The following is a 23,217-nucleotide window of genomic DNA, read 5'->3' as shown; positions in this document are numbered from 1 at the left end:
TGGTACGATATGTGCGGTATACGAAAACTTCAATATTTTTCCCCACCCTTAATTGCAATGAGGAGAAAAGTTTGTTGGATGACTTCGCAAATATGTAAAAAAATAGCAGCAATATCGACGTGATCAAGGACCAATTCCAATCCATCTCTTTTCTATGTTGTTCCTTTTCCTCTTCATCTCTGGCTTTTATGTCACCCCAGGGCGTGCAGTTGTCTCCCACTACAATCAAATTATAAGGATTCCTTCTAATAAAGTACTTCCTGATTTACCTAGCAGGTATTTTTAGGGATTCTTCCTAATAAAATGCTTCCCGATTTACTTGGCAGGAGGAAAGTCATTTATTTTCATGGCTTCTATGTCCCCTCCCACTCTTCGACTCCTCTCCTTCTCCTTTTTCCTTCCCTTCCACTCCCTCGCCGGAGACATTGCCACTGAGTTCCTCTCCCCAACTTTTATATTGCATACTTTAACTTCATCGACAATTCCGGTGTCTTCCTCTCGACCTCCACCTTCTCAGTCACCTTCAACAACCCTAACGGCCCAGAATCTCGATACTATGTCGTCGTCCTCCACGCCCGCTCTGGCGCCGTCGTTTGGACAACAAATCCTGCCAATCGATGTCCTCATCATTCTCTCTCTCCCTCACGATGTCCGGCCTCGCCCTCTCCTTCGCCAATTGCTCGCCCGGCTAGTCGACATTGCACCTTTCAATCGTTGTCGCTGTCCTCCAGCTGCTCCCCTCCGGTGAGCTCTGTCTCCTCAACGCCTCCAATGCCACCCTTTGGTCCTCCTTCGATTACCCAACTGATACGCTCCTTCCTAACCAACTCCTACCCGTCTCTTCCCCGCTCACTTCAGCCACCAATGAAAATGACCTGACCCTCATTGACTACAGCCTCCTCATCACCTCCGATGACTCCGTGTTGTAGTGGGCCGCAGCCTCGTAACTCTACAGGTCGATCTCCTCCGATGCACGCTCTGTCATATATTTCAACTTGCAGGTTGCTTACCTCTCCGACAACGTAACAGGGATTTACCTCATCGCCGACGACCAGAAGACTACCATTTTCGAGATAATCTTGCCCCTTCCGGCTTCGTTCTTCTACAATGGGTTCCACGTGGCAAAGCTGGATAGTCATCATAAGTAATAAATGTTAATAGTAATATGAATATGGGTTAATAAAAAAATATTAATATAATTAATATGTAATATATGTTTTAAAATGTCATTGAAAACATTAGTCAATGTTCAATTAATAGTCAATTCAGTTCTTCAATTTGCACGTGTATATTTACCAATTGCCAGCTTGATTGCAATATTTTAGGGGTGACTCTGTATGGTATACCAAACCATTAACCTATATATCGTTATTGTTCCCAAAAATAAGGTATAAAAATTTTTCAAACTAATACCGTATCAGAATATAAGTATACCAGATTTTTGGTATACCAAAATTCCGATATTCATACCGTTTAAAATAAATGTTCGGTATCGATATCGGTACGGTATATGAAAAATTTTGCTAAAAATTATATATCGATACCAATATCAAAAATTTTGATACGGTATAATTCTATACCGATATTTTTGATATACCGTAAAATCGATATAGTTTGGTAAATTTTGGTATGATATGTGCGGTATATGGAAAGTTTGGTATTTTTCCCCACCCCAAATTGTAATGAGGAGAAGAGTTTGTTGGATGACTTCGTAAATATGTAAAAAATAGCAGTAATACTGATGTGATCAAAGACCAATGTTAATCCATCTCTTTTCTATATTGTTCCTTTCCTCTTCGTCTCTGGCTTTTATGTCACCCAGGGCGTGGAGTGTCTCCCACTATAATGAATTTATAGGGATTCCTTCCAATAAAGTACTTCATAATTTACCTGACAAGTTTTTATAGGGATTCCTCCTAATAAAATGCTTCCCAATTTACTTGGCAAGAGGAAAATCTTTTTTTTTTTCATGGCTTCTATGCCCCCTCCCACTCTCCGGCTCTTCTCCTTCCTCTTCTTCCTTCCCTTCCACTCCCTCGTCGGAGACATCGCCACCGAGTTCCTCTACCCCACTCTCCAGCTTCTCTCCTTCCTCTTCTTCCTTACCTTCCACTCCCTCGCCGGAGGCATCACCACCGAGTTCCTCTACCCCAACTATTACGCTTCATACTTTAACTTCACCAACAATTCCAATGTCTTCTGCTCGACCTCCACCTTCTCAGTCGCCTTCAACAACCCTAGCAGCCTAGACTCTCAATACTATGTCATCATCCTCCACTCCTGATCAGGCGTTGTCGTTTGGACTACCAACCCTGCCACCCCTGTGTCCTCATCCTCCACTCTCTCCCTCACAGCGTCCATCCTCGCCCTCTCTTTCACCAATCACTCACTTGCTTAGTCGACACCACCCCTTTCAGTCACTGCTGCCTCCCTCTAGCTACTCCCTCCGGTGAACTCCATTAGCTCAACGCCACCAATGCCTCCCTTTGGTCCTCCTTCGATTACCCAACCGATACGCTCTTTCCTAACCATGTGCTACCCGTCTCTTTCCTGCTCACTTCAACAGCCGATGAAAACGACCCGACCCTCGCTGACTACTGCCTCCTCATCAGCACCGATGACGCCAAGCTATAGTGGGCCGCAACGTCGCAACTCTACTGGTCAATCTCCTCCGACGCACGCTCCGTCATATATTTCAACTTGCAGGTTGCTTACCTCTCCGTCAACGCAACAGGGATTTACCTCCTCGCCGGTTACTAGAAGACTATCGTCTTCAAGATGATCTTGCCCCTGCCCGCTTTATTTTGCTCTAACGGGTTCCACGTGGCAAAGATGGATAGTCAGCATGAGTAATAAATGTTAATATTAATATGAATAATGTTTAATAAAAAATATTAATATAATTAATATGTAATATATTTTTTAAAATGTCATTCAAAGCAATAGTCAATGTTCAAATTAATAGCCAATTCAGTTCTTCTATTTGCACATGAATATTTACCAATTGTCAGCTTGATTGCAATTAGGGGTGGTTCGGTATGGTATACTGAACCACCAACCTGTATATCATTACCATACCGAAAAATACAGTATAAAATTTTTTCATACCAATACCGTATCGAAATATCAATATACTAAATTTTTGATATACCGAAATTCTGATATTCATACCGTTTAGAGTAAATTTTTGTTATCGGTATGGTATACCACAAATTTTTCTAAAAATTGTATACCGATAGTGAAAATTTCAGTTTGATATAATACTATATCGAAATTTCGTTATACCATAAAATCGATATATTTCGATAATTTTGGTACGATATGTGCGGTATATGGAAATTTCGATATTTTTCCACACCCCTAATTGCAATGAAGAGAAAAGTTTGTTGGATGACTTTGCAAACATGTAAAAAATAGCAGCAATACTGACATGATCAAGGACCAATTCTTATCCATCTCTTTTCTATGATGTGCCTTTTCCTCTCCATCTCTAGCTTTTATGTCGTCTCGGGACGTGCAGTTGTCTCCCACTACAATGGAGTTATAGGGATTCCTTCTAATAAAGTACTTCCTGATTTATCTGGTAGGTATTTATAGGGATTCTTCCTAATAAATTGCTTCCCAATTTACTTGGCAAGAGAAAAATCAGTTTTTTCATGGCTTATATGTCCCCTCCCACTCTCTGGCTCCTCTTCTTCCTTCCCTTCGACTCCCTCGTCGGAGACATCGCCACTGAGTTCCTCTACCCCAACTTTTACGCTGCATACTTTAACTTCACCGATAATTCTAGTGTCTTCCTCCCGACCTCCGCCTTCTTAGTCGCCTTCAACAACCCTAGCAGCTTGGACTCTTGATACTATGTCGTCGTCCTTCATGCTCTCTCTAGCGCCGTCATTTGGATCACCAACCCTGCCACCCCCCTGTCCTCATCCTCCACTCTCTCTTTCACGGCATTTGGCCTCGCCCTCTCCTTTGCCAATCGCTCACCTTCCTGGTTGACACCGCACCTTTCAGCCGTTCCCACCACCCTCCAGCTGCTCCTCTCTTGTGAGCTTCATTTCCTCGACGTCGCCAACGCCTCCCTTTGATCCTCCTTTGATTACCCAACCGATAAGCCCCTTCTTAACTAGTTCCTAACCATCTCTTCACTGCTCACTTCAGCCGCCGATGAAAACGACCCAACCCTCGCTGACTACCGGCTCCTCATCACCACCGATGATGCCATGCTGCAGTGGGTTGCAACCTCGCAACTCTACTAGTAGATCTCCTCCGATGCACGCTACGTCATATATTTCAACTTGCAGGTTGCTTACCTCTCCATCAACGTAACAGGGATTTACCTCCTCGCCGGCGACCAGAAGACTACCGTCATTGAGATGATCTTGCCCCCGTCGGCTTCGTTCTCCTCCAACGGATTCCAGATGGCAAAGTTGGACAGTCATCATGAGTAATAAATGTTAATATTAATATGAATATGGGTTAATAAAAAAATATTAATATAATTCATATGTAATATATTTTTTAAAATATCGTACAAAGCAATAGTCAATGTTCAAATTAATAGTCAATTCAATTCTTCAATTTGCATGTGTATATTTACCAATTCCCAACTTGATTACGTTGGGGGTGGCTCGGTATGGTATACCGAACCACCAACCCGTATACCGCTACCATACCGAAAAATATAGTATAAAATTTTTTCATACTAATACCGTATCAGAATTTCTGTATACCAAATTTTTGGTATACTGAAATTTCGATATTCATATCGTTTGGAGTAAGATATACCGAAAATTTTGCTAAAAATCATATAGCGATAATGATACCAAAAATTTTGTTACGGTATAATACCATATCAAAATTTTTGATATTCCATAAAATCGATATAGTTCAGTAAATTTTGGTGTATGATATGGGCAGTATATGAATATTTCGGTATTTTTTTCCTCCCCTAATTACAATGAGAAGAAAAGTTTGTTGGATGACTTCGAAAACATGTAAAAAAATAGTAGCAATACTGACGTGATCAAGGACCAATTCTAATCCATCTCTTTTCTATGCTATTCCTTTTCCTCTTCATCTCTGGCTTTTATGTCGCCCCGGGGCATGCAGCTATCTCCCATACAATGGATTTATAGGGATTCCTTCCAATAAAGTACTTCCTGATTTACCTGGCAGGTATTTATTAGGATTCCTCCTAATAAAATGCTTCCCGATTTACTTGGCAAGAGGAAATCATTTTTTTCATGGCTTCTATGTCCCCTCCCACTCTTCGACTCCTCTCCTTCCTTTTCTTCCTTCCCATGCACTCCCTTGCTGGAGACATCGCCACCGAGTTTATCTACCCCAACTTTTACGCTGCATACTTTAACTTCACCGACAATTCCAATGTCTTCCTCTTGACCTCCACCTTCTCAGTCGCCTTCAACATCCTTAGCGGCCTAGACTCTCGATACTATGTCATCGTCCTTCATGCCTGCTCCGGCGTCATTGTTTGGACCGCCAACCCTGCCACCTCTGTGTCCTCATCCTCTACACTCTCCCTCATGGCATCCGACCTCGCCCTCTCCTTCGTCAATTGATCCCTCGCTTGGTCGACACCGAGCCTTTCAGACACTACCGCCGCCCTCTAGCTGCTCTTCTCCAGTGAGCTTCGTCTCCTCGACGTCGCCAACACCTCCCTTTGGTCCCAACTGATACGCTCTTTCCTAACCAACTCCTACCCGTCTCTTCCCTGCTCACTTCGGCCGCCAATGAAAACAACCCGACCCTCATTGACTACTGCCTCCTCATCACCATCGATGATGTCGTGCTGCAATGGGCCGCAACCTCGCAACTCTATTGGTCGATCTCCTCCGATGCACGCTCCGACAAATATTGCAACTTGCAGGTTGCTTATCTCTCCGTCAATGCAATGGGGATTTACCTCCTCGCCGGTGAATAGAAGACTGCCATCTTCGAGATGATCTTGCCCTCGCCAGCTTCGTTATCCTCCAACAGGTTCCACGTGGAAAAGCTGGACCATATCGGTCAGTTTTGGTAAATGAGCTTCTTGTCGAACAAGTCTCTATCGACCACCTTCTTCGATATCAACCTCATGGCGCCGAGCAACAACTACGATCTCCCAAACATATGTGGCTCATTGGGCATCTGCGTCCTATGGGCAAACACTTCCATCTGCAGATGCTTGAATTCTTTAAGTGTATCGAGTAACGGATGCTCCCTTGTCAACAGCTCTGTTTTGGTGAATTCTTTCGCATGCACTTGTTGGACCCCGTGGTAGTTTTGATGTGATCAACCAAGTTAGTTAGGTCCTGCGTTTTGTCTGAACCCTGTGTCTGAGTGTGCAGGAACTTAGGAGCGCAGTAAGTTGAGCGGAAGACGCAGCTAGTGAGAAGGACGGCACGGGAAGAGAGCCGACGGGCTCGGTGCGTCCGAAGGACGAGAGAGCTGCGAAAGAGTACTCCGGTGGAGCGAGAAGAACGTGCGCGGCGTTCGAGGGACGAGAAGCCGGATGGAAGACTGCTCGAGGAGAAGGCCAGGAATTGAGTTTGGGTGAGCCCTATTCTGGTAGGCCGCAATCACCCAAGGAGTCGAACCGGAGCAAGTCAATTGGAAGTTGACTTGTCAACGGTTCAGTCGACCGAACCTATTGATCAGTCGACCGAACCCTTCATTAACCGAAGCCAGCCATTGGTGACACGTCAGTAACACATCTGCCAGCGGTGAAGTGATCGGTCGACCGAACCTAATGATCGGTCGACTGAACCCAAGTTTATCCAGAGACTGAGTCGAGCGTTTTCATCGGGCCAGCGCAGAGGAAGGTCGTTGGCCGATCGGTCGACCGAACACAAGGATCGGTCGACCGAACCTGAGCTCGATCCACAGAGACTGCACCTAGACAGAAAGCTGGGCAGGTACAGCAGGTTCGGTCGACCGAACCTAGGGATCGGTCGACCGATCCCTCTCGAGTCAAAACCTGATCCCGAAGATCAGGTCATCCGATAAGCTCTAGAACCCCTATATAAAGGAGGGTCTCGGGTAGCTTTAAAGAACAACGATCACTAGTGAAACTCAACTCTTGTAATCTCATTCTCTTAGCAACTACTGTGCTGTCAAAGTGTAAAAGGCTTCTCCGCCTTCAAAGAAGGAGTTTCTTACTGTGCTTTCCATCACCCTGGATTAACAACTCTCTTGGTTGTAACCAGGTTAAAATTATGTCTTCAGTTCTCTTTCTATTTAGTGTTGCTTTATTTAGAGTTGAAAAGCTTTGAGGAGGATTATTTTTATTTGCAGGCAATTCACCCCCCTCTTGCCGGTCCCCGCTGCACCTACAAGTGGTATCAGAGCCCAATAGTCTCAGAAGGACTAACCGCCATCTGAAACACAAAGATCAGAACAATGGCCGGCGCGAACATTTATCCCCCAAAATTCGACGGAGATTTCGCTACATTGAAGCAAAAAATGGAGGTATTCTTTAAAACTGAATTTGATATACTTTTAATAATGAAATATGGATATGCAGCGCCGAAAGATAAAGAAGAAAACACGTGGAGCAAGAAGGAACAAGCTGACTTTGTCGCCAACGGAAAGGCTGAGTTCCACCTGCTCAGCGCTCTGCCACCTCAGGAGGTAAATCGGATCGGAAGCTACGACTCCGCGAAAGATCTCTGGGAAAAATTCCTGGAGCTTCACGAAGGTACTTCCGAAGTGAAGCTAGCAAGGCGCGACATCCTCCGGACCCAGTTGACGAACCTCCAGATGAACCAAGGCGAAAAGGTAGCGCAACTCCAAGCAAGGATCAAAGAGCTGATCACGCAACTAACCAACCTTGGAGAAGAAGTAACGAACCGGGACTCGATCCGGTACGCGCTCAACGCCTTCCCGAGAACTCCCGAGTGGGCCTCCTTAGTAGATGTGTACTACATCTCTAAGGACTTCGAGGTAAGTATTCTAGAACATTTGTTTTATACTTTTGAACTTCACGAATCTCGAGTTGCAGAGCCTAATAGAGTAGAAAAGATTAGTCAGAACATCGCTTTGAAGGCAAGAACAAACGATTCTGACTCCAAAGCCTCGATCGACGGATCGGAAGCGACATTATTGGTAAGACGCTTCAATAAATTTTTTAATTCTAATAAATTTAGATCGCAAACAAAGAGGCATCAACAAAAGAAAAGGGTGGTTCGTTGCTACAATTGCAACGAAGAAGGACATATCAAAGATGACTGCCCAAAACTGAAAAGCAAAAGTAAAGAAAAGAGTAAGAAGCTAGCTCGACCCAAATACAACCTAAAATCCACGTGGGATGATTCATCATCCTCCGAATCCGAAGTCGAAGAATTCTCGGGACTAGCACTGATGGCCAACCATCAGCTAGAAGAAACGTCTAGCTTAGAAATGAACATAGATGAAGGGGGAGGAACAACAGAAGAAGAAGAAAGTTGTGATGAAGGGGGAGCATCGTAAGATGAGGTAAGTAAGGTACGTGCCCTAAACCCTAAACAGTCCTTTCGTTTTATTAAAGCTCTTTCTAAAGAATTAGATAAAGTAGAAAAGGAAAATGAATATTTGAAATCAGAAAATGAGGTTTTAAAATTAGAAATTAAAAAATTGAAAACTGTTGCATGTTTTAAAAATAATTTTCCAAAATCAAAACTTAAAATTTATGAAAAATTAAATTGGTATATAAGGAAGCATCAGGGTCAACTTAGGAAAATTCCTAAGAATTATATACCCCCTAAGTTGTTGACTAATCCTGTAGGAAGAAACCTTTATTGGGTTCTAAAATCTGTGCTAAACTAAGCTCTTTAAATTAAAAGCTTTATAGAGAGAAAATTAAACATTTTTCTTATGAAGGTTTTGTCTAAGGAAGTGGTTGTTGCTCCAATAACCAAGAAGGCCTAGTGCCTCGCCACGACCTGGAAGCTGAAATATTGAAACAAAATGTTTAATTAACTTTCCGAAAAAGCATTAAAAGTAGAATTAAAATGCTTTTAAAGTGTACAAACATTTTTTTTTGACTTTTCTAAGTTTTGGATTTTTTTTGAATTTTTTTTTAACTTAGAAAATAGATTTTTACTTAGAAATTTTTTTAGAACTTGTTTCCCCGTTTTTGCTATGATCAAAGGGGGAGAGAAAAGTACAAGTTTAGGGGGAATTAGGAAAATTAAAAGTTTAAAATTTTCTAAATACTGTTGCAATTTTATTTATTGCAAATCTTATGCTTAAAATGTTAGTTTAGTAATTTTACTTCAAAATTACTTTTTGTGTCTGTTTTACCCTAACTTGAACTTGGGTTGATGTACATCAAAAAGGGGAAGATTGTTGGACCCCGTGGTAGTTTTGATGTGATCAACCAAGTTAGTTAGGTCTTGCGTTTTGTTTGAACCCTGTGTCTGAGTGTGTAGGAACTTAGGAGCGCAGGAAGTCGAGCGGAAGACGCAGCTAGCGAGAAGGACGGCACGGGAAGGGAGCCGACGGGCTCGGTGCGTCCGAAGGACGAGAGAGCTACGGAAGAGTACTCCGGTGGAGCGAGAAGAACGTGTGCGGCGTTCAAGGGACGAGAAGCCAGACGGAAGACTGCTCGAGGAGAAGGCCGGGAATTGGGTTCGGGTGAGCCCTATTCCGGTAGGCCGCAATCACCCAAGGAGCCGAACCGGAGCAAGTCAATTGGAAGTTGACTTGTCAACGGTTCGGTCGACCGAACCTATTGATCGGTCAACCGAAGCCTTCATTAACCGAAGCCAGCCGTTGGTGACACGTCAGTAACACATCTGCCAGCGGTGAAGTGATCGGTCGACCGAACCTAATGATCGGTCGACCGAACCCAAGTTTATCCAGAGACTGAGTCGAGCGTTTTCATCGGGCCAGCGCAGAGGAAGACCGTTGGCCGATCGGTCGACCGAACACAAGGATCGGTCGACCGAACCTGAGCTCGATCCACAGAGTCTGTACCTGGACGGAAAGCTCGGCAGGTACAGCAGGTTCGGTCGACCAAACCTGGGGATCGGTCGACCGATCCCTCTCGAGTCAAAACCTGATCCCGAAGATCAGGTCATCCGATAAGCTCTAGAACCCCTATATAAAGGTGGGTCTCGGGCAGCTTTAAAGAACAACGATCACGAGCGAAACTCAACTCTTGTAATCTCATTCTCTTAGCAACTACTGTGCTGTCAAAGTGTAAAAGACTTCTCCTCCCTCAAAGAAGGAGTTTCTTACTGCGCTTTCCATCGCCCTGGATTAACAACCCTCTTGGTTGTAACCAAGTTAAAATTCTGTCTTCAGTTCTCTTTCTATTTAGTGTTGCTTTATTTAGAGTTGAAAAGCTTTGAGGAGGGTTATTTTTATTTGCAGGCAATTCACCCTCCTCTTGTCGGTCCCCGCTGCACCTACAGCACTGACGATGGTGATGGTAGATGACCACCATCATTTATGAGCTTGGGAAGCCGAATTGGCTACTTCAGGACTAAATTCTCCACACCAAACATTTTCGCAATGAACATCTCAACTTGCAAAGATCTCTGTTCAGCCAATTGCTCGTCTTGGCTACCTCTACAATGTGTTGTCCAATTCGTGTTATTTACTTTAGCACTGAATCAGCTCCCTATTTACCATTGAGATGGTCAATAGTGACATGAAACCCATTGGTTATGCCAAGATATTTGGTCAAACATCACCACCTTCCTCTGAATCCTCTCCGACTCGTTTGGTCATCGTCTTAGTACTATCCACCGCAATGGTTCTGCTGGTGATCTCGATTGTCATCATAGTCTGCTTTGCAAGGTGGAGGAGGAACATGTTGGAAATTAAACTTTATTTTATTAATAAAGATAAAAATGAGATGAGGTGGCAATTCTTGATAAGAAGAAAGGGATAGAATTTGATGAGAATGAAAGTTCGTGATAAGAACATAGGGATAGAATTTGATGAGGTGACAATCTTGATAAGGATAAGAGTTCGTAGAGATAAAAAAAAAAAAGTCTAGCGCTTATCCAATAAACCTATAAATATGTACCTTTTTTCAATGAATGAAACAAGTTGAAAGTTGTTTGTTTTATTTTCCTCCTCTTCAGCATAAAGTAGATTTTCCTCTCATAACTCTTTTATTTCTTCTCCTATAATTTCTTTTTTCTAATAAAATGGTATCAGAGTTATGACTAATGGAGATCTGATTCCCCTCCAAGTTCCAGTACTCAAGGCAAGTAATTATGATAACTGGAGTATTAAGATGAAAGCGCTTCTTGGAGCTCATGATGTTTGGGAAGTTATAGAAAAAGGCTACGTTGAGCCACGTGATGACTCGACATTTTTCAAACTGAAAAAGACAGTATGAGAGATTTAAGAAAGAGAGACAAGAAGTCTCTCTTCCTCATTTATCAAGCTTTAGATGAGGATGGTTTTGAGAAGATCTCAAGTGCTACTTCGGTCAAGCAAGCATGGGAAAAGCTCCAAGTCTCATATCAAGGAGAAGAAAAGATAAAAAAAGGTATGGCTTTAGACATTAAGAAATCAATTTGATGCTCTTCGTATGAAAGAAGGTGAGTTGGTATTAAATTATTTTTCTAGAGTCTCTACCATTTCCAATCAACTAAAGAGAAATAGTGAGAAACTAAAAGAAATAACTATCATTGAGAAAATTCTTCAATCATTGGATTCAAAATTTGATAGTATTATAACCATCATTGAAGAAATCAAAGATCTACAAGCCATGATGATAGAGCAACTCCTAGATTCATTTCAAGCCCATGAAGAAAAGAAGAAGATAAATGAAGAAATTACACAACAACTCCTGAAGACGACTCTTCAACCGATAAAGAAAGATGAAAGCTTCAGTAATAATAGAAGTCAACGTGGAAGAGGTCGTGGATATGGCCGAGGCCGTCCTAATGAGCAAGGATGGATCTCCAACAATAACAATGAAAGAGGAGAAAATTCAACAAGAGGATGTGAAAGAGGGCACACAAACTCGAGGTATGATAAATCTTAAGTTTAGTGCTACAATTGTGATAAGTTTGGGCATTATGTTAAAGAATGTAGATCGCCCAAGAATAAAGTATATGAAAGAACAAACTATATGGAAGAAAGGAAAGAGGAAGATGACACCCTACTGCTAGCATATAAAGATAATGAAAGAGGCGAAGATACAATTTGGTATCATGACATTGGTGCAAGCAATCATATGTGTGGAAAAAGAAATATATTCGTAGAGCTTGATGAATCAGTTAGTGGTAATATATCCTTCGGAGATGAATCAAAGATCGAGGTGAAAGGCAAAGGTAACATTCTCATACGTTTGAAGAATGGAAAACATGAATTTATCTCAAATGTTTTCTTTGTGCCAAGTATGAAGAGCAACATCTTGAGCTTAGGACAACTTTTGGAAAAAGGATATGATATTCATCTAAAAGATAATATGCCTATCTTGAAAGATGGTATTGGTTGCATGATTGCTAAGGTGCCTATGTCAAGAAATAGAATGTTCTTGCTTAATATTCAAAATAATATTGTCAACTGTCTTAAAGCTTGTTATAAAGACATCACTTGGCTATGACATCTTCGATTTGGACATCTCAATTTTGGAGGACTAGAATTACTTTCAAAGAAAGAGATGGTGAGAGGACTATCTTGCATCAAACATCCTGATCAATTATGTGAAGCATGTCTACGTGGGAAGCAATTTAAAAGAGTTTTTCCAAAGAAGTCAAGTTCAAGAACCTAGAAGCCACTTGAACTTATACATACGGATGTTTGTGGTCTGATAAAGCCAAGTTCACTTGGTAAGAGTAATTATTTCATTCTTTTTATAGATGACTTTTCTTGGAAAACTTGGGCATACTTCTTGAAGGAAAAATTGGAGGTCTTTGGCATATTCAAGAAATTTAAAGCGACTGTAGAAAAGGAGAGCGGTCTCAAGATCAAAGTTATGTGTTATGATCAAGGAGGAGAATTTACCTCAATGGAGTTTTAAGAATTTTGTGAAACCATCGGAATACGACGACCATTGATAGTTCTAAGATCCCCTCAACAAAATGGAGTGGTGGAATGAAAGAATCAAACCATCCTTGATATGGCAAGGAGCATTCTCAAAAGAAAGAGGCTACCAAAGGAACTTTGGGTAGAAACGATTGCATATGCAATATACTTATCCAACTGATTACTAACAAGGAGTGTGTGGGGCAAGACACTATAAGAAACATGAAGCAGAAGGAAACCTGCGATTTCTCATCTAAGAGTTTTTGGGAGTATACCAACGTTCATGTGTCTGATGAAGCAAGAAGCAAACTGGATGATAAAAGTAAAAAAGTTTATTTTTATTAGCTATGATACTAACTCAAAAGGGTATAAGCTTTACAATCCAGATACTGGAAGGCAATAATTAGCCGAGATGTCGTATTTAATGAAAAAGAAGAATGAAATTGGGAATATCAAAATGAAGATTACAACTTCTTCCCATACTTTGAAGAAGACAATGTGGAGTAACCAAGGGTGGAGCAAATAAGAGAGGAGTCTACTACTCCACTAGTAACACCAACATCAAGTATTCAAGGAAATTCATCTGCATTTACTTCAAGTGAAAATTCAAGTGAAAGAGTACCATGGTTTAGAAGCCTAAGGGACATTTATGAGGTAACTAAAAATCAAGATAATATTACTCTATCTCTTGGCCGATTGTGAACCTATAGATTTCCAATAAGCTATAAATAATAAAAAGTAGAAAAATACGATGGATGAAGAAATCAATGTGATTGAGAAGAATGATACGTGGGAGTTAACTCCACTTCCTGAAGGACATAAGGTCATTGGTGTAAAGTGCGTGTACAAAATAAAGAAGAATGCCAAAGGAAAAGTTGAAATATACAAAGCAAGATTGGTGGCAAAAGGCTATAATCAAAGATCTATCATTGACTATGATGAGGTATTCACTCCCGTTGCTCGATTTGAAACTGTTAGACTAAGCATTTCTTTAGCAACCCAAAATATATGGAGAATACATCAAATGGATGTAAAATCTATTTTTTTAAATGGAATTCTCGAAGAAAAGGTTTATATTCGGCAGCCATCAGGTTACGAAGTTTAAGGATAAAAAGACAAAGTCCTAAAATTGAAGAAGTCTCTCTACAGACTAAAGCAGACACCAAGAGCATGGAATAGCCGGATAGACAAGTACTTACAAAAGAAAACCTTTATCAAATGTCTTTATGAACATGCACTATACATTCAGAATAAGGATAAAGATGTCTTGATTGTATATCTATATGTTGATGACTTGATCTTCATAGGAAGCAATCCAAGTATGTTTGGAGAATTTAAAGAAGTGATGACTAAGGAGTTTGAAATGACTGATATTGGGCTCATGACATACTATTTGGCATCCAAGTAAACCAAAGGGAAGATGGAATCTTCATTTCACAAGAAGGTTATGCAAAAGAGATATTGAAGAAGTTCAAGATGGATAATAGCAAGTCCATAAATACTCCAATAGAATGTGGAGTCAAGCTATCAAAGAATGATGAAGGAGAAAAAGTTGATCCAATATTTTTCAAGAGTCTGGTTGGAAGTTTACGATACTTGACGTGCACAAGGCCTGATATCCTTTATGTTGTTGGACTTGTTAGCCGCTACATGGAAGCTCTAACTACCACCCACCTTAAAATTGCTAAAAGGATTTTCCGTTATATCAAAGGCACGATAGATTTTTGATTACTTTATTCAACATCCAACTATTTTAAACTTAAAGGATATAACAACAGTGATTGGGGTGGAGATATGGATGATAGAAAGAACACTACAGGATTTGTATTCTTTATGGGAGATACAACTTTCACTTGGATGTTAAAGAAACAACCTATTATCACACTTTCTACTTGTGAAGCGGAGTACGTGGCTACGACCTCGTGCGCTTGTCATGCTATTTGGCTTAGAAATTTATTGAATGAGCTAAGTTTGCCAGAAGGAGAGGCAACCAAGATTCGAGTTGGTAACAAGTCTGCAATAGCACTAACAAAAAATCCAGTCTTCCATGATAGAAGCAAGTACTTCGTTATGCGCTATCACTATATCAGAGAGTGCATTACAAGAAAAGATGTACAAGTGAAATACATAAAGTCTCAAGATCAAGTTGCTAATATTTTTACCAAACCTTTCAAATTTGAAAACTTCATCAAGATGTGATATTTACTTGGAGTCACAAAATCAAGTTTAAGAGAATGTGTTGGAAATTAAACTTTATTTTATTAATAGAGATAAAAATGAGATGAGGTGACATTTCTTGATAAGAAGATAGGGATAGAATTTGATGAGAATGATAGTTCATGATAAGAAGATAGGGATAAAATTTGATGAGGTGACAATCTTGATAAGGATAAGAGTTCGTAGAGATAAAATAAAATAAAAAAAAGTCTAGCGCTTATCAATAAGCATATAAATATGTACATTTTTTCAATGAATAAAGCAAGTTGTTTGTTTTATAATCCTCCTCTTCCACGTAGAGATTCTCCTCCTCCACATTTCCTCTCATAACTCTTTTATTTCTTCTACTATAATTTCTTTTTTCCAACAGAACAAGCTTAGGAGAAGAGACGAGACGCGGACCAAATCAGTCTCTAGAGGATAGAAGAGGTCGATGCTTGTCGAGTTGTCCAACGATGAGCAAGAGGATAATGAGGAACATATTCCGATCCCCGGCCTGCCCACCCGATACACCTACGCCGAGCTCGAAGATGCCACCAACAATTACTAGACACTAATCGGCTCCGGAGGATTCAGATGCGTTTACAAGGGTCAATTCCCGGACAAATCCCTCATCGCCGTGAAGCAGATCAACTCCAGCAGCACGCAGCAAGGGTGGCGAGAATTCTGCACCGAAATTGTTGTTGAAATTAATAGGTAGAGGAAAGAAATAATATAAAATTTTTTTTATCATCTTATTACTAAAGCGGTTTATTTATACAAATTATCCAAAACAATAATGGAAAGATTAAATAAGGCATATAATCATAATAATTATAAACATAGTAATATAATATACTTAGAAATATTATTTTCCCTATTTGATTCATATCGATCTTGATTGTGTGCTAAATATAATAAATCTCAATTGATTGAAATCAATTAGAGATTATTTCCAGTATTGTCATTACCCCCAACAAACTCAACGGGAGTGCCAGAACATTGAGTTTGAGTGCTAACTTGGTGAAACGTTGTCTAGATAATGGCTTAGTAAATATATCAGCAATTTGATCTTCTGTAGAGATATAAGAAATCGAAAGTTGTCGAGTTGTTACACGCTCGAGAATAAAATGAAAATCAATCTCTACATGCTTGGTACGAGTATAAAAAATAGGATTTGTTGCAAGATAAGTTGCTCTAATATTATCACACCATATTTTAGGCATAGCAGTTGGGGAAAAGTGTAATTCTGAAAGAAGAGATTGTAACCAAATAATTTCTGACATTGCGTTAGCGATAACTTTATATTCAGCTTTAATACTCGAGCAAGAGACTGTAGGTTGCTTCTTTGAAAGCTAGGAAATAAGATTTCACCCAAGAAATATAACATATCCACTAGTAGAAAGTTTATCTTCGGGAGATCTAGCCCAATCTGCATCACTATAGGGAATCAACTCTCGTGAAGACTGACGATATAAAAGAAGATCATGTAGAATAGTGCCTTTAAGATATCGAAGAATTCTCTTAACACATTCCCAATGATGTTCAGTAGGAGCATGCATAAATTGACAGACACAATTCACTGCGAAAGTAATATCGGGTCATGTAATGGTAACATATTGTAGGGCACCAACAATACTAAGGTAGATCTGAGGTCAGACATCGAAGAGGAGGATGAAGGTGCAGTGAAACCACCCTCAATGATTGGTATGGAGATCGGACGTGCACCATCCATTTTAGCTCGTTGTAGGGGTCCAGTAATGTATTTGCTCTGAGAGAGAAGACAACCTTCAGAATGTGAGAGAAACTCGATGCTAAGGAAAAAAATGAGCATTGGCAAGATCCCGAATAGGAAACTCTTGACAAAGAAGATGTAGTAAAGTAGTAATGCTGTTTTGATCACTACCAGTTATTAATATATCATTCACATAAATCAGAACAAATATTGAAAATTCCACATTACATTTGTAGAATAAGGAAGAGTATGTTTTTGAGCCAAAAAATCCCTAAGTATGAAGCCAGGTAGATAGACGATGAAACTATGCACGAGGTGCTTGTTGAAGACCATATATAGACTTCTGAAGTTGACACACATGTGTTGAAAGTTGCGGGTGGATGAATTCAGGAGGTTGCTCCATATAAATAGTTTCTTCAAGGTGTTCATGAAGAAAAACATTGGAAACATCTAATTGGCGTATTGGCTAATTAGAGCTTACAGTTGTATAGTAGCAATTTGATAGTTGTAATTTTGACGACTAGACTAAAAGTATCATTGAAGTCAATACCTGACTGTTGATTAAAGCCTTTAGCAACAAGACAAGCTTTGTAACGTTCAATAGAATCATCTGTACAATACTTAATTCGGTAAACTTATTTAGAGCCCACAATATTCATAGATGGGGTACGAGGGACTAAGCTCCAGGTTACATTACGAAGAAGATCATCAAATTCTGTAGCAATCGCAGCACACCAATTTAGATCTTTGAGTGTCTGTGTAAAACTAGAAGGTTCAACAAAATATGAAGAAGCAATAAGAGCACGTGGAATAGGATAACGAGAGGAAACTGATTGACATCGTGCATAAATATCCTTTAGAGGAAGCATCCGCTGAGGAATGTCATCATCAGAGCTACTCGGAGATGAGTGGTCAGACGGATGAGAGTCAGAACTAGAGAGTGGATCACTACTAGCCGCCGAGTCTTCAGAAACTTATGGAGATGGAACAGGACCCAAGATACCATCCCCCACCACATCAATCTCGTCCGCCTCCGTGGCTTTTGCGTAGAGAGCCGCAAGCGGCTGCTGGTCTACGAGTACATGAACCGTGGTTCCCTTGACCGCATGCTCTTTGGCTGTAGCTCTGGCCTGGCCGTCCTCAAGTGGAAGCAACGGCTCGACATCGCGGTGGGAACCGCACACGAGCTAGCCTATCTCCACGCCGGATGCGAGCACAGGATCATCCACTGAGACATGAAGCTGTAAAAGAAGAATAGAGAGAGAGAGGAAGGAATAAGATGAGAATAATAAAATCTATTGTTCATTGATATTTGCCCTAAGGACAATACAATATATATAATGTTCAAAAGTAATTGGTCAAATAACTAATTAATAAATAACAGAATTATTCTAAGAATAATTCTGAGAATAATTATAACAGAATTATTAGAATAATTCTGAGAATAATTATAACAGAATTATTTGAATAATCCAAATACTAATATGATTTGATTTGGTAATTTGATCTGGTCAATTTGGATAATTCTGTTATATCTCTTTTACCCCCCGACAAACTCAACGGGAGATCTCTGACGTTGAGTTTGCTTGCTAGCTTGTTGAAGCGTTGTCTGGATAGTGGCTTGGTAAAGATATCAGCGATTTGATCTTCAGTAGAAATATAAGAGACGGATAACTGCTGAGTTGCCACACGTTCACGAACAAAATGAAAATCAATTTCCACATGTTTTGTACGAGCATGAAAGGCTGGATTTGCTGTGAGATATGTTGCTCCAATATTGTCGCACCAAATTTTTGGTGCAATATTTGATGCAAGATGAAGTTCGGAGAGAAGTGATTGAAGCCAAATAATTTCTGACGTTGTATTTGCTATAGCTTAATATTCTGCCTCAGTGCTTGAATGAGATACCGTAGGTTGCTTTTTCGAATTCCATGAGATAAGATTTCGTCCAAGAAATATTGCATATCCACTAGTAGAGCGTCTATCTTCAGGAGAACTTGCCCAATCCGCATCACTATATGCATGTAAATCTCGAGACGATTGGCGATATAAAAGAAGACCATGTAGAATAGTACCTTTGAGATAGCGAATTATTCTTTTTACATTATCCCAATTTTGTTCAGTTGGAGCATGCATGAATTGACAAGCACGATTTACCGCAAAAGTAATATCAGGGCGTGTGATAGTGACATATTGTAAGGCCCCAACAATACTTCGATAAATTTGTGGATCAGATAGAGCAGGAGAGGATGAAGTTGGAGAGTTGTTTATAGCAATTGGTGTAGAGACCGGACGTGCTCCATCCATTTTGGCTTTTTGAAGAAGTCCAGTAATGTATTTGCTCTGAGAGAGAAGATAGCCATCCTCATATGGAATAAGCTTAATACCAAGAAAAAAACGAGCAATACCCAAATCTCTAGCAAGAAATTCTTGATTGAGAAGACTTAATAAAGTTGTGATACCCTTGTGATCATTGCCGGTTATCAGAATGTCATCCACATAAATAAGAAAAAATATCATATTTTCATCATTATATTTGTGAAATAGAGACGAGTCAGTCTTTGATCCAGAAAATCCTTGAGCTTGTAACCATTTAGATAGTCGATGAAACCATGCACGAGGAGCTTGTCGAAGACCATATAAGGATTTCTTGAGTTGGCAAACATGAGATGGAAATTGTGGATGAATGAAACCAGGTGGTTGCTCCATAAATATAGTTTCCTCAAGATGACCATGGGGAAATGCATTTGAAATATCCAATTGTCATACAAGCCAATTAGAACTAACAGCTATTGATAATAATAGTCTGACAGATGTAATTTTGATAACTGGGCTGAAAGTGTCATTAAAGTCAATACCTGGCTGTTGACTAAATCCTTTAGCTACAAGTCGAGCTTTGTATCTTTCAAGAGAACCATCAGCTCGATGCTTAAGACGGAATACCCATTTAGAGCCCACAACATTCATTGAGGGAGTGCGCGGAACTAGAGTCCATGTTCCATTGCGAAGAAGTGCATCAAATTCTGTAGCCATTGCACTACGCCAGTTTGGATCCTTGTTTGCTTGTGTAAAACAGGTTGGTTCAATAGATTTGGAAGAAACCACTAGAGCTCGTGGAAGGGGATATCGAGTTGCATTTGGTGGGCAACGCTCATAAATATCACTAATGGGAAGCATGCGACGAGGAGCATTATCATCTGAATCACTTGTTGATGACGACGAGGAAGTAGGCTGACATGGTGATGTAGATGACGGACTTGCATTATCCGAGGAACCAGAGAGCATATTATCTTCGATCGGCGAGACTTCTAAGATTGGAGCAGCAACCGGAGGTGATTCTGATGGTATAGGAGAGTTATTAGAGAGCTCCGGAGCAGGACCTAGAATTCCATCACTTCTGATAATATTAGGTGGCATTAAGAAGGTGCCACTTGTATCTGGAGGAGAGATTGAAGAAGCTACCAAAAAAGGGAATAAAGACTCATCAAAAGTAACATGTCGTGAAATATAAATTCGTCTTGTTGGTATATGCAAGCAACGATAACCATGGTGCAAATTGCTATAACCAAGAAAAACACATTGTAGTGAACGAGAGTCAAGTTTGTGTTTAGAATAGGGGCGTAACCATGGATAACATGCGCAACCAAAAATTCGAAGGAAAGTGTAATCAGGGGTTTGCTTATAAAGTTTTTCAAAAGGACATTTATGATTGAGCAATGGTGTAGGAAGTCGATTTATGAGATATACTGCAGTGCTAACAGCTTCATCCCAAAATTTGCGCGGAACTGATGCATGATGAAGAAGAGCTAAGGCAGTTTCAATTATATGTCTATGTTTTCTCTCAGCAGAGCCATTTTGTTCTGGAGTGTGAGGACAAGAAACTTGATGAACAATTCCACAAGAGACAAAATGACGATGGAGAGCTTGATATTCACCTCCCCAATCAGAATGAAAAGAGAGTATTTTACGATTAAAAGATCGTTCAACTTGAATTTGAAAATTACAAAATATATCAAATAAATCAGATTTCCTTCTCATAGGATAAAGCCAAGTATATTTACTAAAATGATCAATGAATGTAACATAATATTGGAAACCTTGATTAGACAAAATAGGTGCAGGGCCCCAAACATCAGAATGGATTATTTCAAGTGGAAAATTAGAAACATGATCAGATAAAGAGAAAGGTAGCTTATGACTTTTAGATTCCATGCAGGCCCTACATGAATAAGATGGAGAGGAGGTAATAGAAGTAGGTAAACCATACCTATTGATGATTGATGAACAATACGAAGGAAGGATGACCAAGTCGAGCATGCCAAGCTGGTTTATTTGTGAGTTCACCAACAAAAGCTTTGATTGAAGAACTCGAAGACAATAGAGGCCATTTTTGATTCTCCCATAAAACACAATAGCATTTGTTCCTCTATCCTTTATAAGATAATGATTATGATGAAATTCAAAAATGACATTTTTATCAAGACAAAACTGGCGTGTAGAAAGTAAATTTTTAGTGATAGATGGAACATGAAAGACATTGCGCATGTGAAAAGTTCGATTAGATAAATGAACATATGTGTTTCCAAGATTAGCAATTTGCAAACCTGAACCATCGCCTACTTGCACCGTATCTGAGCCATAATATGGCATTACGTTTGTAAGGATATTATAATCTGATGTGACATGATGAGTTACTCCAGTGTCAATATACCAATCAGTAGATGAGAACTCTGGGTTTTTACCACAAGTAGGCACAGACGAAAGAACTTTAGGATATACTTGTGAAATAGATGGTTGTCTTGAGGCTGTAGGACCACCAATGAAATTTGAATCAAATGGACTAGGACATTGAATACCAAAATGTCCAATTCCAAGACAAATTTGACATTTTACCCTAGACCAATCAAGTCTTTTAGGGCATATATTTCCAGTATGACCAACGATGTGACAAATTTGACATCGGTCTGGACTTTGCTTTTGTCCTCTTTGATGTCGTCGAGTATTTGACATCTAAAGTAAAAAATAACTTGTCCGGTGGTAGTGGAAAAAAAAAAGAGATTAAGGAAGAGGAAAGAGAAGCAAAGGGGTTGGCAACGGAAGAAAATAAGTATTTTTCGTTTGTTCTGAAAAATAGAGAAGAATAAGAAAATTAAAACACGTAGGAGAAAATAAGAGGCTTGAGGGAAAAATTTAAAAATTCGCCGTTTATACGATCTCCGGCCCAAGAAGTTGCGGGAAGATAAAAAAGAGAGATGACTCTGATACCATGTAAAAGAAGAATAGAGAGAGAGAGGAAGGAATAAGATGAGAATAATAAAATCTATTGTTCATTGATATTTGCCCTAAGGACAATACAATATATATAATGTTCAAAAGTACTTGGTCAAATAACTAATTAATAAATAACAGAATTATTCTAAGAATAATTCTGAGAATAATTATACAGAATTATTAGAATAATTCTGAGAATAATTATAACAGAATTATTTGAATAATCCAAATACTAATATGATTTGATTTGGTAATTTGATCTGGTCAATTTGGATAATTCTGTTATATCTCTTTTAGAAGCCGGAGAACATCCTGATCCACGATCACAACCAGGACAAGATTGCGGACTTCGGACTGGCCAAGCTTATGAGCCCGAAGCAGTCCGGACTCTTCACCATCATGCGGGGGATGCTCGTCTACCTCGCGCCGGAGTGGCTCACCAACACCGCCATCTCCGACAAGACCGACGTCTACAGCTTGAGGATGGTGCTGCTTGAGATCGTGCGGGGGCCTAAAAATCGGGTCGACGAAAGAGACCCAGAGTTGACCGGCTCCCCGTTGTCGTACTTCCCGATGTTGGCGTTCGAGATGCACAAGCGGGGTAGGTACGAGGAGTTGGCGGACCCGAGACTGGAGGGGAAGGTGAACCGGGACGAGCTGGAAAGGATCGTCAAGGTGGCTCTGTTTTGCCTGATCAAGGAGCCTGGGAGCCGATCGAGCATGACAATGGTGACGGCGATGCTGGAGGGGACGATGCCGGTCGGCGAGCCACGGCCGAGGTCGCTGCAGTATTTGAGGTTTTACGGACGCGGGACAGAGGGATCGCACCTGAGTCGAGGGGGGTCGGCCACCAGCACGAGTCCGGGGTCATAGGCGTCGCCGCTGCTGCTCTCCTACTTGTCGTCGCAGGAGGTGTCTGGGCCGAGATAGCAGAGGCCCAGGTCAACGTTTAAAATTAAGATCAATGTGTGCTTTTATCCTTTAAACACCTAGAGGTTAACAAAATAATACGTAAAATATGAGGGTGCACTCAGAAATTG

The 23,217-nt window shown here is 40.4% G+C and overlaps 1 pseudogene; it reads left to right on the top strand.

Moving 5' to 3' along the window:
• The first annotated feature begins 15,625 nt into the window (after positions 1-15,625).
• LOC122028997 lies at positions 15,626-23,177 on the top strand (annotated as a pseudogene).
• The last annotated feature ends 40 nt before the right edge of the window (positions 23,178-23,217 follow it).

This window comes from Zingiber officinale, chromosome 10B (genome assembly GCF_018446385.1).
Source record: "Zingiber officinale cultivar Zhangliang chromosome 10B, Zo_v1.1, whole genome shotgun sequence".
Lineage (NCBI taxonomy): Eukaryota > Viridiplantae > Streptophyta > Magnoliopsida > Zingiberales > Zingiberaceae > Zingiber > Zingiber officinale.
The sequence above is the reverse complement of the archived record's forward strand: the minus strand, read 5'-3'. Positions and strand labels throughout refer to the sequence as shown.